We start from the raw sequence: 11,775 nt of genomic DNA on the forward strand, positions 1-11,775 counted from the left end.
AACAAAAGCTAAGGAATAAAAAGAAAGAACTAAAAACAAAACTAAAAAAGCATGTAGTCTGCATCATATCCCACCTCCTTAATTCCACTGATGTCCCTGCTGGGATGGATTGTTCTGTGCTGTAATGTTCTATGGTTCTATGGTTCTGTTTCAAAGGGGGGAGCTAGTCAAATCTGCATGCCAATGTATTTCTAATAGGGTTTCCACCCTCTAACAAATGTGTCATATTTCCTCCTTAGATTGTATGTGAGTTTTTTTTCTGCAAGGAAATACAACTCTGCATTTCCATATTCCATCATGTGGTAATTATTGGGTGTTTATTAAGCCTTACATTTCTTAACATTTAAGAGGTGCTTAGATGGTATGGATATGGACTGGGTGTAGGTCAGAGGGACTAGGCAGAATAATGGTTTGGCACAGACTAGAAAGGCCAAAGGGCCTGATTTCTGTGCTGTAATGTTCTATGGTCCTTAAGGCTGCTTCACTGAAATAGCTTTGTTTTCAGTTCATTTTTGACAAAATCCAAGCTGGTGCCATTAGCCTCTCCCACAAAACCTCAAGTACTCACCACATTCTATCCACTCATGCCATCTCTTTCAATTGGAACATTTGGAACCTCAGCATCCTGTTCAATCCAGGATGAGGTTTGAGCCCTATGCCATTCTCATCCCAAAAGCTCCCTGCGTCTGGAGAACTATTTCTCCCCGACCCATTTGTAAGGAGTTTTACCCTGCTGACAGACTAAGAGGCTGTGGCCTTCATGTTTAATACTAAACAGCGGGGTAAAATCAAAAATGACAAGATTCTTAGGTGGAGGATCATGCTCTCCACCTATAATTACAACATCTTGTACCAACCAGGTAAACTCAACAATCCACCAGATGCCCTATCCCGGGGGATATGTGCCAGCGTGCATCTCAACCACCTCCAGATCCTCCACAACAGTCTGTGCCCCCTCGGAGTCACAAGATTATACCACTTCATCAAGACTCGGAACCTTCCGTACTCCGTTGAGGACGTCAGGTCCATGACCAAATACTGCTAGATCTGCGCTGAATGTAAGCCACAGTTCTACCGACCCGAAAAGGCACATCTCATGAAGGCCACATGCCCTTTCAACAGCTCAGTGTTGATTTCAAGGGCCCCCTACCCAATCCAAATAGGAATGCTTACTTCCTGACGGTGGTGGACAAGTTCTCCAGGTTCCCCTTTGCTATTCCCTGCCCGGAAATGACCTCAGCATCAGTAATCAAGGCACTGCACAGTATCTTCACCCTGTTTGGGTTACCCGATTATATCTACAGCGATCGCAGGTCCTTGTTTATGAGTGAGGAACTGTGACAGTACTTCCTGGCCAGAGGCATAGCCACCAGCAGGACCACCAGCTATAACCCCAGGGGTAATGGCCAGGTGGAAAGGGAGAATGCCACAATCTGGAAGGTGGTGCTCCTGGCACTTAGGTCCAAAAACATGCCGGTATCCCACTGGCAGAACGTTTTGCCCGAAGCGCTCCACATCATCTAATCACTCCTGTGCACCGCAACTAACACCAACTCGCATGAATGCTCGTTTGCTTTCCCTAGGAGATCGGCGAATGGTTCCTCTATTCTTCCTTGGCTCGCAACCCCAGACCCGGTCCTACTGAGGAGACACGCGAGGGGCCATAAGACGGATTCACTGATGGAAGCGGTACACCTCATACACACTAACCCTCAATATGCGTTTGTGAGATATCCCGATGGCCATAAGGACACTGTGCCTATCCGAGATCTGGCGAGGGCCGGAGATCCCAAAATTGCCCTGCCCGGCACCGACCAGACTATCCCACATGGGAGCGCAATACTGGAGGCCGAGCCACCCGGCTCTCCTCTCCAGGAGTCGGTTCTCCGGGAGACATCAAACCCCCCCCTTCCTCCCGGAAGCCCTCAAGCATCACCCCAACCCAGACTGTTCCCTCCCCTACCCCCACTTCCCCTCTCGAACAGCAGAGCACAGACACACCTGCCCTCCATCGGTCCCGCAGAAGGAGGAAGTCGCTGGTGCGACTGAAGCTCTAGTTAGACAAAAAGAAAATTTTTTTTGTGTGTTGTCTGTGGGTCCCACCTCGAAAAGAGGGGGGAGGGGTTCTGTTTAAAAAGAGAGGGTGAATGTAATGGTATGGATTGTATGTACTCATTGGCTGGTAAAGGCACGGGCTGGCCTACCCACTGAGTCCCCTGGACTCCTCCCCTGTGGCCTAGGCCATAAGGGTCGAGCCACCTCTCCCTTCCCTGCACTTCCCTAGCTTGGATCCGGGCCAGCTCAAGTCTTATGTACGATAAAGCCTATGTCTTTGTAATTATTAGAGCAACTGGTAGGGCCCAACGATAGTCCCTCGCATGTTTCCTCAGCAGGACGGTCCCGGAGATGAGAGCGAGGATGGCAGAGTGGTTCCGGTCGCCAACCTCTTGGGAAGGGAAAACATGCATTCATGCAGAGTCATATTTGTAGCAGTGCTTAGGAGAGATTCGATGGCAATGGAGTGCCTCTGGCAGGATTTCCTGCCAGTGAGATACCACCAGGCCTTTTGACTTAAGGGCCAGGAAGATCACCTTCCCTAGGTTATAGCTTGTGGTCCTACTAGTGGCTATGCCTCGAGCCAAAAGGTATTGCCATAGCTCGTCGCTCATGAAGGAGGACCCCGATCACTATGAATGTAATCCGGGTACCCAAAAAGGGTGAACATGCTGTGGAGTGCTCTGATAACCATGGCAGAGGTCAAGTCGAGTCAGAGGATGGCAAACGGGAATCTGGAGAACTCATCTATAATGTTAAGGAAATAGACATTCCTATTGGTCTAGGGCAGGGGTCCATTGAAATTGACACTCAGTTGTTAGAAGGGGTCACGTGGCCTTGATGAGGTGTGCCTTGTCGGGCCTGAAGATCTGTGGTTTATATTCCACGCAGACCCGACAGTATCTGGTCAGAGACCTGACATCCTCAATGGAGTACGAGCGGTTCTGGGCTTTTATGAAGTGGAACAACCCCGTGACCCCGAGATGGCAGAGGTCATCGTGGAGGGACTGGAGGTGGTCAAAGTGCACGCTGGCGCATGTCCCCTGGGATAAGACATCTGGGAGGTTGTTGAGTTTTCCCGGCTAGTAGAGGATATTGCAGTTAAAGGTGGAGAACTCGATTGTCTTCCCCAGGATTTTATCATTCTTGATTTTACCCCACATTTATGTGTTGAACATGAAAGAGTCGACTCTTTGGGCCTACAGTCTGGGGTCAGGTTCTCGAATAATGACAGAGGTTATATGCGGAGGGTGGAGAGGCTGCAGGTGGGGGCCGACTGCCGGGGGGAGGGGGCTATGAGTCAGGGGTTGTGTATTATTATGGGAGGTTGTGGTCCTCCGAACGCCATCGTCACGCTCCTAAACTGGCTCTGAAAGTCAAGGTCCAAGAGTATCGGTGCACAGAGCTGTGGCATTACAAGCAAATGAAAATTATCATAACATTCACCCCCCCCCCCCACCCACCATTAATAATGCTACACAGTACCCCCGGATCTCAGCAGATTGGTCCCCTGCGGCCATAGAGATGGTGCTGCTCATGGGTCTGACAGAGAGAGAGAGAGAGAGAGAGAGTGTCTGGGGAGTGTCTGGGTGAATAAAGCTCTCTGTGCTCCCACTGTCAAACAGGCAGTTTGTTCTTTTCCTGTTTACCTCCATCTCCATCATTGAGTGGGCAATCAGATGAGGGCTGCCCTGGTTCAGAGTCAGGGAGGCCAGGATCAGGTTGCCATCATCACTGTTGGAGAGGAGGCCCACTGTCGCATCGGAGGAAGAAGGAAGTGATGTCATCCGGCGGCAGAAGGTGGAGGTGACGTCATCCAGGAGGGCGGAGGATACGCTAGGTAAGATGGCAACTCCCAAGTCATGCACGCGGTCGAGCCGTTTGGGGCTGGATGTGATGTCAGCGTTGTACTCCTCAGTTTGGACTTACAGACACGCTGATAATGTCTCTTCTTCCCGCATCCCGAACAGATCGCCTCCTTAGCTGGGCAGTGTCGTCGGGGGTGCTTCTGCTGGCCGCAAAAGTGGCACCTTGGATGTCCAATCACAGCAACAGTGGTGGTGGGGTCATGGCTCACGATCGCGGAGGCCGTCTGTGATGCTGGGTCCCAACATGGCAGTGCCTGTGGTCTGCATGTGGAGGACCCGTTCTTGTCGGTAATCTCGTCGGCTTTGCGTTGGTCTGAATCCAGGGTCCTGGCAAGCTGAAAGGCTCTCTTCAGGGACAGCTTGTCCTCCTCGAGCAGTTGCTGATGAATGTAGTCAGACCTCACTCCAGCCACTCAGGCATCTCAGACCAGCTGCTTCACACACTGGGCTTTGGGCATGTGGGCTGTAGCAGTGCCCTAGCAGTCTCTCCTCAAGTTGTACAGTGCTTGGAGGAACTCATCCATGGACTCACCAGGTTGCTGACGCCTCGGGGCCAGTCGATACCGTGAGTACACCGTTCACCCGGGGTTGGGAGAGGTTCCGGAGCTCAGCCATGGCCTCTGGGTAGGTTGTGCAGTTCCAGGTCACCAGGTACGCTTGGTGGCCAACTCTAGCTTGCAGGACCTCGAGCGTCTTCTCATCTGAGTCTACCAAGCCCACTGCGACTTCGAGGAAGTTTATGAAGCTGGCGATCCACTGCTCATACCGTTCAGCAGCTCCGAGCGTCTGTGGATTGATTTTGAGTCTGTCAGGTCTCAGTAGCTTGTCCATCCATGTGGAAAATTAATGCATATTAAATTGATACACACTATCAATGACTCCAAAGGCTGAATGAGGAATGATAGGCTTTAAGACACATTAGATTTCAGCTGGCCCAACTCCATGTGCTCAAATGAATGGAAGGGGATAGGGAGGTCGACCTTTATGGCCAGGTCACAGGAGAGGTTACAGGAGAAAGTGTCATCAGTGGACGGGCCAGCCACTTGTGCACAGAACAATATAGAACAGTACATACCACTAGTAGCCAAAATAACCAGATCCATCACAGGCACCAACCTCCCATCTATTTAAGACATTTATTGATGTGCTGACTTAAGAAGGCAGCCAAAGTCATAAAAGACCTCACCCCCCCCCCCCACCCAACCCCCATCACGCAGGTCACAACCTCTTCTCACTGCTACCTTCAGACAGAAGGTACTAAAATCTGAAGACTGGCACCTTGAGGTTCATAACAGATTTTTTCTCCAACAGCTATGAGTCTCTTGAACCACCACCACCCCCGTCATACTTCCTGAAACATAAACTGCTCAGGGACAATCAAAAGATCTATCTGCACTATTGAAACATCACGTTTTTGTACTAATCGCAACTGTGAATATTTATTAATCCATCTTTTTATGCTATATATTTTTCTATCCAGTGGCATTATGTGATCATTTAATTTATGCTACTATTGTTGGTGTATTGCGTACCAATGTAGCCACAGCGAGTAGGAATTTTGGTGCATCTCTACATTGTACTCACTGTACATATATGATAATGAATCCTCATACACATACCATTCTTGGCAACTTTCAACCTCCCAAACTCCAACCTCTGTAAATGTCACCTCTTCTAAAAATCTGCTGTCACTATTGCATTGCCACGATTTAGCTGTGCATTATTTCTCTCCTTGCTGAGTATTGGTTCCCAATACTCCAATTTCAAAATGAATCATACTACCATTTAAGTGAAAGTACAAAATGCTGGAGAAACAGTGTCCTTAATGTAGCAAAGATAAAAATACATAACTGACGTTTCAGGCTTGAGCCCTTCATCAAGGTATGAGTGAATGCCAGCAGGTGTCTGAATAAAAAAGGTGGTGGGGGGGGGAGTTAGCAAAGGCAGGAGATGATAGGTGGAGGGGACAGTAGTAATGAGGGGGAGGAGGGATGGCTGGGTGGGTAAGGGGGAAGGGAGGGCAGAACTGGAAAAACTGGAAAGGGGGAGAGGAAAGAAAAGGCAAGCAAGTTTAGCAGAAAGCAGAGAAGTCAATGTTAAGACCATCTGGCAGGAGGGTGCCCAGATGGAAAATGTTTCTCCAATCTGCAGGTGATCAGTGTGGTATAGTGTGGCAGGAACAGATATAGGAGCTTGGGAATGTGACCCAGAATTGAAATGGTTGGTTACTGGGAGATCGCTGTTATTGTGGATGTAGAGAAGTAACCCACCATTCCCTTCTCCAGAAACCTCAAGTACATCAGTTGTCCTATCTTGGGCTTGATGTGCCTTTTTGCCTCCTTTCATCTATTCTGTACCTTTCCAATGAATCATTCTTTAAAGAAGATAACAAATGTTCAATTCCCCCTTCCAACATGGTGTTTGTACAAGTAACCATAAGATGGCCCCTGTTTCATATGAATCTAGGTGCACTTTGAAAACTGCAGGACACATTCGCCAGGTGGTATTTGTGGAAAGTCAGAGAGTGAATGCTTCATGTGAAAGACCCTCCATCAGAATACAACAGAATTGTTATTTCCCTTTCCACAGATGCGACCCCATTTGAGTGCTCCAACATTTTCTACTTTTAGTTCAGATTTCCAGGGGGATGTGTCATATGATGATGTGGCATTAGTAACATAATCCCTACTCTCCCCAAAAAAGTTTAAAAAAAGTAAAAAAATATATAGAAAGGTTTAAAAGGACAGTGAAAGAAACCATTGGAAGAGTTGGAGAAAAGAACAGGATGCCACCAAAGAAGGAAAAACTCGTTACAACACTGGAAACGGAAAAAAAAGGCAAGGAGAAAGAAATAAGGCCTACCTCAAAGAAGGAACCTGGAGCTGTTCATAGGTTGGTCCTCTGTAGTGAACGCCAGGGAGTCGGAGAGATCTTCAGTTCTTTTACTCAAGGCCTCCCCCGACAATGGTATCTGGCAACTGAAGAAGAACATCTACTGCACAGGCGAGAGGAGAAAAAAAACAGTGGCACTTTTTAAAAAATATTCTAAGCCTGACTGCTCCAGCGGACAACCCAGTGAACAGCTATTAAAGGTATAAGTTGAATCAGATACAGGACAAGGATTCAGAGAAGTTGGTAAAGAAACTTTATTATTGGCTTTGGAGATCAAAATGTATATGGGTAATCTGCAGCGGTCTCTGGAAGAATAATTGCAACAGACTCTTAAAATTATATCTGATAAAGTAACAGAAACCAGAGCTGTGACTGGTCCAGTGCAGAATACCATAAAACAAATGGACAAGAAATTAGAAGTTATGGAAGAAAGCTTAAAAGGAAATTAATTGAAAATACAGCAACTAAAAGAATAGGTGAAAAATTTGCAAGCAGAATCAAAAGTAATGAAGGACTAGCTTAGTCAGAAGATGGACACTTTGGAAAATTATAGTCGAAGAAATAACATCAAGATTGTGGGGCTGAAAGAAGGCGATGAAGGTCAAGATATGAAGAAATTTTACAAAGTTGGATATTGCAAGTACTGGGAATGGAAGAATTGAAAGGAGACATTGAAATTGAAAGAATGCATAGAGTTTTAAGACCAAAACCACAAGAAGGTCTAAACTCTCATCCAATCTTGGTTAATTTCCTTCACTATGAGGTGAGAGAGAAAGTGTTGGAACTAGCAGCAAAGCAAGAGAAGCCCCACTGATTTACAATGGAAACAAGATCTTCTATCCGGATATAAGTTTTGAACTGCTGAAAAAGAGAAAGGAATTTAATGTAGTTAAAAATGTTTTGTGGAAGAAGGGATATGCATTTGTTTTGAGATATCCTGCTGTTTTGAAAACTTTTCTTGATGATAAGCATTTTTTTTGATCCTGATGAAGCCAAAGCTTTTTGCTGAATCTTTGCCTGCTAAGATGGGAAGTAAGGGGTAACCGGTTATGATGGGTAGTAAGGGGTGAGGAGGAATACTGTTTGGTTTGATGGAAAAACTGGAAGATTGTGTGTTTATTTGACTTTTCTTTAATTATAAAGATAGGGAGCTAAGATAATATTAATAGGTAGTTAAGTAACTGATGATATATGTAAAGGCTGGTCAGTATAGATTCAGGGGGGCAAAGGGAATGTTTACTGGCTGCCACCAAATCATGCGTGTGGGTGTAAGCTGGACTACCACTCCTATAAATAAGGGTGATAAAAAAAGGGTATGTCTTTTATGTGTGCCTTTTTTGGGGAATTCTATTGTTTCTTGTTTCTTAACTTTTGTTTTTTCCACACATTTACTGGTACAATAGATCTAATGAAGAATAATGCCTTTGGTTATGTTAAAGGAGGATGAAGGCTGGATGAGTAAGGGGTTAATTTGATTGAAAATTATTGGGAAGATTAATTTTATGAGTTTTAATGTTAATGGGATACAAAATAAAATAAAATTCAAAAAGATACTGGTATTTATGAAAAAATATAGATATGGCTTTTTTTTTACAAGAAACACATTTAGTGGGGAAGGAATTAGATAAATTACAAAGGAATTGGGTGAGTGCAGTAGTGGCAGCCTCATTTAATTCAAAGGCTCGAGGAGTTGCAATATTGATAAATAAAAATCTACCCGTAAAAATTTTAAATGTAGAAAAGGACATGACAGGAAGGTATGTAATGGTAGAAGGTCAAATATACTCAGAAAATTAGACCTTGTTGAATTTATAAAAGATAATAAATTTATGCAGGACACTTTTATGAAATTATCAAATGCTAATGGTAAAATTTTCATGGGATGAGATTTTAATTTGACGTCAAATTCAAAAATTGATATATTAAGAAAATACGTAGGAGATAGTAAGGTGTCTAAAGAAATAAAAGAATTAATGGTAGACATGGGATTGATAGATATTTGGAGGAAAATGCATATGAATGAAAGAGACTATTCATTTTATTATTTTTGGCATAAAACATATTCATGAATTGACATGCTTTTATTGACAGCTCAAGTTCAATCTAGAGTACAACAGGTGGAACATTTGGCATATGCTATCTCAGACCATTCCCCTTTGTTATTTTCAATAGTATCTGTGGAAGGTAAAATTAGTGGATATAGTTGGAGATTAAATAAGGTATTGATGAAAATGAAAGATTTTTGTAATTTTATAAGAAAACAAATTGTTTTTTTTGGAAAATAATAAAGATTTGGTAAAGAATAAATTTGTTATATGGGGTGCTTTAAAGGCATATTTAAGAGGACAAATTATTAGTTATACAGTAAAATTAAAAAGGGATTATTTAAAGGAAGTAGATCAATTAGAAAAGGACATTACTGATTTAGAGAAAACAATACAAATTAGTCCAAATGAGGAAAGGAAGAAATTAATGGAAAAAAGGTCAAGTTTAATATGATACAAACATATAGAGTTGAAAGGGACATTTTGCGAACTAAACAGAGTTATTATGAAATGGGAGAAAGAGCTCATAAAGTGTTGGCATGGCAGTTAAAGAAATAATAGGTATCTAGAACTATAGTAGCAATGAAAGACAAGAATTGTCAGATTGTTTATAAGTTGAAGGAAATAAATGAAAATTTTGAAGTTTTATGAGAAGTTATAGCAGTCTGAGTTAAAACAAGATGAAATTTGCAACAAATTAAATGACCAAATTTTTGAGAAGAGGAAGGAATTATCTAATTAATTTACAGAAGCTGAAATATATGAGATTCTGAAAACATTGCAAAATAATAAAGCGCCAAGAGAAGATGGTTTTCCAGTAGAATTTTATAAGGCATTTAAGGAACTGTTGGTGCCAATTCTTAAAGAGATACAAGATAAGAGAAGTTAATCATGTACCAGAATCCTTTTAGATGGCATTGATAATGGTAATACCAAAAAAGGGAAAATCTACATTGCAAACTGCTTCATATAGACCAAGTGTAGATTATAAAATTGTATCCAAATTGTAGGCTAATCATTTGGTTAAGATACTTCCAAAACTGATTAATATGGACCAGATGAGGTTTATTACAAAAAGAAAGGCATCATAAAATATAGTGAGATTTTTGAGTTTGATAAATGTAGCTCAACAAAGGAAAGTTCCAGCAAATACAGTCACTTTAGAAGCAGAAAAAGCATTTGATAGATTAGAATAGGACTTTCTATTTAAGGTATTGTATAAGTTTGAATTTCCTGAGACATTTATAAGAGGAATAAAAGCATTGTATAATGAACCTAAGGCGAAAGTAATAGTAAATGGTCAAATGTCAGGTTTGATTAGATTAGGAAGGTCTTCTGGACAGGGTTTCCCACTTTCACCATTCTTATTTATATTGGTTATGGAACTGTTATCTGAAATTACAGGTTTTGAGATAGGGGATAGGGTTCATAAAATTAGTCTTTTTTGTGGATTATGTTATAGTATATTTGACTAAACCTGAAATTTCATTGAATAGATTAAATGAAAGATGAATAGGATATGGATTTGTTTCAGGATACAAGGTTAATGTGGATAAAAGTGAAATGATGCCGTTGGTTAATGCAGACTACACACAATGTAAAAAGTTGGTATAATTTAAATGGCAAAATGAGGGGGTTAAATATTTGGGGATAATAGCAAGTAATCAATTGAATAATTTATATAAATTGAATTATATACCACTTCTAAGAATATTAGAGGAAGATTTAAAAAGATGGAAGAAATTACCAATAACATTAATAGGATGGGTGGATTGTGTTAAAATGAATATTTTTTTCCCAGAATTCAATACTTATTTCAAACATTACCAATTCAGGTACCTGAAATGTTTTTTAGACAATTAAATAAGAGTATTAGAGAGTTTTTATGGAAAGGAAAGTCAGCAAAGATAAGTATGGAGAAGTTGACATGGAATAAAGATCAAGGGGGTTTGAGATTACCAATTTTTAAAAGCTATTATAAGGCAGCTCAATTGAGAATGTTGTCTTCTTGGTATCAAGGGGAAGAAAAAGTATAGTGGGTAGATATTGAGATGAATAATATAGGGGAAGAAAGTCCAGACCATATATTGTATAAATTGAATTTTGAAGTTTTTAAAGGTAGAAAAGAAATACCAATTTTAAGACATTTGTTTCAAATGTGGAATAGGATACATTTGGAAAGAGGTATAAAGAATGATCAGTTGGCTCAACTGACTTTAAAACAGAATCAGCTTCTTCCGTTTACAATGAATAATTCTTTATTTGACAATTGGTATGAAAAAGATATACAGAAAATATGAGATTGTTTTAGAGGTTCATTGTTTATGACATTTGATCAATTAAAGGAGAAATATGGGATTTTACACAATACAATATTTGCATATTATCAATGACAGTCATATTTGAAGGAAAAAATATGAATGAACTTGAGACTTCCGGAATATAATCAATTTGAATATGTTATAACAAATACCTTTATTATTTAAAGATTTATAACTATTGTGTATAATAAATTACAAGCAATAAAGGGAAAGAAGAATTTGTATAACACTAAATTGAAGTGGGAACAGGATTGAAATATACAAATTCAAGAAGAAATGTGGATGAAACTGTGTAGAGATACTGTAACTAATACAATTAATGCTAGGTATCAAATGGTTCAATATAACTTTTTACATCAAATGTATTATATGTATTATATTAAATGTATCAAATGAACTGACCCAGTATGTAAAAGTAGAAGACACAAATTTCTTGTTTATTTTCATTGTGTGATGACATTGTTTAATGGGTTTAATGTATCATATACGTTGAATGTTGAGTGGGTGGGGAGGGGGGTGAAGGAGGGAGGGAAGGGGGGGGAGGGGAGAAAATGACACTGTGTATATTCAAGAGGGAAATGTTTGTGTGTATTT

The sequence above is a fragment of the Narcine bancroftii genome, chromosome 4 (assembly GCF_036971445.1).
Source record: "Narcine bancroftii isolate sNarBan1 chromosome 4, sNarBan1.hap1, whole genome shotgun sequence".
Classification (NCBI taxonomy): Eukaryota; Metazoa; Chordata; class Chondrichthyes; order Torpediniformes; family Narcinidae; genus Narcine; species Narcine bancroftii.